This window comes from Rhagoletis pomonella, unplaced genomic scaffold, assembly GCF_013731165.1.
Source record: "Rhagoletis pomonella isolate Grant_MI unplaced genomic scaffold, Rhpom_1.0 Rhpom_scaffold_00012, whole genome shotgun sequence".
Classification (NCBI taxonomy): domain Eukaryota; kingdom Metazoa; phylum Arthropoda; class Insecta; order Diptera; family Tephritidae; genus Rhagoletis; species Rhagoletis pomonella.
Window position 1 is genome coordinate 9718845 of NW_023458566.1, and position 4600 is coordinate 9723444.

Consider the following 4600-nt stretch of genomic DNA (forward strand, 5'->3'; position numbering starts at 1 on the left):
AAATGTGTTTGACGTGTTGAAAAAAAAGTGTTTCATTTCAATTGAATATTTAGCGGCGTTTCTTTTATTGTTACAACAACTCATTGGAGTTTCCCCGCTATTTTTTTTTTTTTTGATGTCTGAACTCTTATATCCGCTTCTAGACTGAGCTTTTTATGCTTTTTTCTACATTTTTATATATATCTATTTATTTTTTGTTGACCTGCCGCTTGAGTGATTTATAGCCAACTCTTTTGAAGCATAGTTTGCTGTTGACAATTGTCGATAAATGTTCCATAATTGAGCTGGCGTTGGATAAGCGCTGTAATGTAATGTGACGTAAAATTTATCATAAATATTTATTATCATGGTTAGTTTTTTTTTTTTGGTTATAAATATTGAACTAATTAGTTAAGAGTTAAATTGGAATAATTATGTTGAATTTTCAATAGGCATTAAAATGATAAAAAATTGGAGGCATCATTTAAAAAGTGCCATGTGGAACTGAATTTTATGACTATTTTTTAATGTAATGACAAAAATACTTTTTAATGCCGAAGTTAGTCATTACAATTTTGGCCTATTTAATGCCTTGTGAAAATCCAGTATTAGAATTATGCAAACGCGATAATCAGTTATTACGGCAGAATACGAATATTCGTTTAGATTATACCAAACGTCAAATTAGAAAAGTTTTACCAACTTTGATTACTCTAGAAGCTATAGGGATGAAAGAGTACAGTTTGGCTACTCTTCCAACGAACAAAAATTTACACTCTGCACTCTAAACGTGAATGATGTCGAATGAATACATATATCGTTGAAAACTTGAAGAGCTTTCGAGAGAATTATCTAAGACTCCATGCGCTCGGGTGTCGGACACCGAAGAGGCTTCATATTCAACCAAATAAATATACAACGGTCTCGGAGTGGTGCAATCGAATCAAGGCCGCCCAGGAATAAATTGAAAAGAAAAAACGCAAAATGACCTATCTGCATTTGTTGTGAATGGTGAAACTTTATTGTCGACATTTAAATATGTCCCAATCCTGTTTTGTATCTCATACGGATTTTTATCTTTACACATTGCTAAGTACATGCACGAGGTGAGCGGTAGATATAGTCCAAAAGCCCTCCAATTTAAAAATAGTTTACTGATATAGGTATGCAACCCTCTCGACGGCGCAGCACACCAGACTTATATGGCATTTACATGTACAAACCTGTGAGCCTGTAGATGTAGAACAAAAGCCTTTCCCTAAAATCTTCTTAGTGGACCTTCAGATACCTATTAAGATGGGCCACCGGCTTTTTGGTGTCAAATTTCCATGACATACATCTTCTTCTTCTTATTTGGCGCTGTAATCGCCTAAGCGATTTTGGCCGAGTTCAACAAAGCACGCCAGTCGTTTCTTTTCTCTGCCAACTGGCGCCAATTGGAAATGCCAAGTGAAGCCAAGTCCTTCTACACCTGATCTTTCCATCGCAGTGGGGGCCTCCCTCTTCCTCTGCTACCACCAGCGGATTCCGAGTTGAATACTCTCAGAGCTGGAGCGTCGGTGTCCATTCGAACGACATGACCAAGCCAGCGGAGCCGCTGTGTTTTAATTCGCTGCACTATGTCCATATCGTTGTAAAGCTCATACAGCTCATCGTTCCACCGTCTGCGGTACTCGCCGTCGCCAACGCGTAAAGATCCTTAAATCTTCCGCAAAATCTTTCTCTCAAACACTCCAAGAGCCGCCTCATCGGATGTTGTCATTGTCCATGCTTCTGCGCCATATACCAGCATGGGCATGATGAGTGACTTATAAAGTGTGGTTTTCGTACGTGGAGAGAAGACTTTACTCTTGAATTGCCTCTTGAAGCGCTAAAGTAGCACTTGTTGGCAAGAGTGATTCTGCGTTGGATTTCAATGCTGACATTATTATCGGTGTTAATGCTGGTTCCCAAGTAAAGGAAATTCTCTACTTTCTCGAAATTGTAACTGTCAACAGTGACGTGGGTTCCGTGGGTGGGCGTGAATGTGCTGACTGTTTGTTTGATGACAGGAGATACTTCGCCTTGTCCTCGTTGACCACCAGACTCATTCGCTTTGCTTCCTTATCCAACTTGGAAAAGGCAGAACAGATTTCGCGGTTTTTGATACCGATGACATCGATGTCATCGGAATAAGCCCGCAATTGCACGATCTTGTAGTAAATTGTTCCTGAGCGGTTCAGCTCTGCAGCTCTTATTATCTTCTCCAAGATTTCGCATATTGTGAATACCTGGTCTATGGTGGATTTTCCAGGTCTAAAGCCACACTGATAAGACCCAATCAGTTCATTGACGGTGGGCTTCAGTCTTTCACACAATACGCTCGATGAGACCTTGTAACCTATGCTTAGAAGGCTGATCCCGCGGTAGTTGGCGCGAATGGCGGGGTCACCTTTCTTGGGGATTGGGCAGAGCACACTTAAATTCCAGTCATCGGGCATGCGTTCATCTGACCATATTCTGCACAAGAGTTGATGCATGCACCTTATCAACTCCTCGCCGCCATACTTGAATAGCTCAGCTGGCAGGCTGTCAGCTCCAGCAGCTTTGTTTTTTTTCAGTCACGTTATTGCTATTCGTACCTCGCCATGGTCGGGCATTCTTCCTGTCGGCGAGCATTTCAAGCTCTTCGCACTCACGTATTTCGGCCTCTCTCTTATTATTGCGGCAAATACGTCTCGCTTCCCTCTTCAAATCCCTATATAGGTCCCACATAGCGCGCGTTGTGCCCGATCGCAAAGTGGCCCTGTAGGCGGAATCTTTTTTCTCTGCAGCTTCCTGACACTCCTCATCGTATCAGTTGTTCTTTCGGGCTCGCTGAAATCCGACTACTTCTTCGGCGGCGGTACTTAATGAGCGGAAAATGGGATTCCACTGTTCGCATACGACGGTTGTGTAAGAGTAGAGTAGCGAATGCATTGGCTGTCTGTTGTGATTGCAGCTTTTCGACGTTAAGATTTCCTTGCATATTCGAGCGCAAATTTTTTGCTGCACAGAGGCGGGAGCATGGTCGATTTGATTTCTCGTTTTTCGATCCGGAGACAGCTAGTAGCTTGATGAATCTTTTTATGCTTGAACCTAGTACTGCATACTACCATGTTTCGGGCCCCGGCGAAATCGATCAGCCTCAGTCCATTGTCGGAAGTTTCGTCGTGGAGGCTGAATTTTCCGACGGTGGTTCCAAAGATCCCTTCCTTGCCCCCCCTAGCATTCAAGTCGCCAAGCACGATTTTGATATCATGACGGGGGCAGCGCTCGTACGTGCGCTCCAAGCGCTCATAGAAGAGATCCTTGGACACCTCGTCCTTCCCTTCCGTCGGGGCATGGGCACAGATGAGCGAGATGTTGAAGAATCTCGCTTTGATGCGGATCATGGCTAGACGCTCGTCCAGCGGGCCGAACGACAGTACTCGGCGACGGAGTCTCTCTCCCACCACAAATCCAACACCGAATTTGCGCTCCTTTACATGACAGCTGTAGTATACGTCGCATTGTTTGCCTTGCCCCGTCCAACTCATTTCTTGGATGGCGATGATGTCAGCTTTTGTTCTAACGAGGACATCAACCACCGGGCAGCGGCACGTTCCCCATTAAGGGTGCGGACATTCCAGGTGCATGCCCTCAAATCGTAGTCCTTCAAACATTTGCCGTGGCCGTCACAATAAGGGGGCATTATTTCGCTTCTTCACTGGAAGGGGTTTTCACGTGGCGGGTCTCAAACCCAGCGCCCAACCCATTGCTGAGACGGGGGTGGTTTCGCAAACAAATAAACGTTTATATAGCGAGCCGCTTGCTCCAAAACAGATACCCGCTTACAACCACACCTACTGGTGAACATACGCTGCAGACTTTAGTTAGCCCTTAAACCGAATAAGTCGGAGTGGCCCCACCAAAGCTCCCTCTCTTTCTGCCGTGACTCAAGGCTCCACTCGGATTGGTTACCACATGTTGCACATGGGTGGCTCACGTTGCGCAGGGTGCGCGACGAACGAGGACGCAAGAGTCGGGATTGAGTATAGCCGTGTAACTGTAACTGCATATAGCAGCACAACAACTATATCGCAATTGCACTCCACTATACCCCATTGCACTTATTTAGCCGTAATTAGTTTTGGTCAGAAAAATAGACATTTGAACCATATGGCATCGTCCCTGGGGAAGTGGCTCCAAATGTGGGAGGCTCTGTTCTAATATAGGTCTATTACAGCATACGAATAACAGCCTAGATCTGGGGCAGATGCTGAAAAGAGGATTGTCTCGTAAGGGCTGCAGTTTACGGTCTACAAAAAAAATTTCTACGCGCTACGTCGTTGGTTTTCGTTCGTTCAACGTTTAAGGGCATTCACGTAATAAATCAAAGTTCGTAGAATAAATTTGTCATCTAGAGCACATTTTTATCATCGCCCACAGCAAGTTTGTAGTCATATTTTAGCATTTAAACTAACTAGATACTACAAAAACATGTAGCAAATAATATAGCGCAAAATAGCCTGTTGTCATACGCTTTAATTCTCCACACCTGGAACGTTTTATCTTTAATTATTCTGACAACATTCCACGCTCTATTTAAGCCACAGTTGTG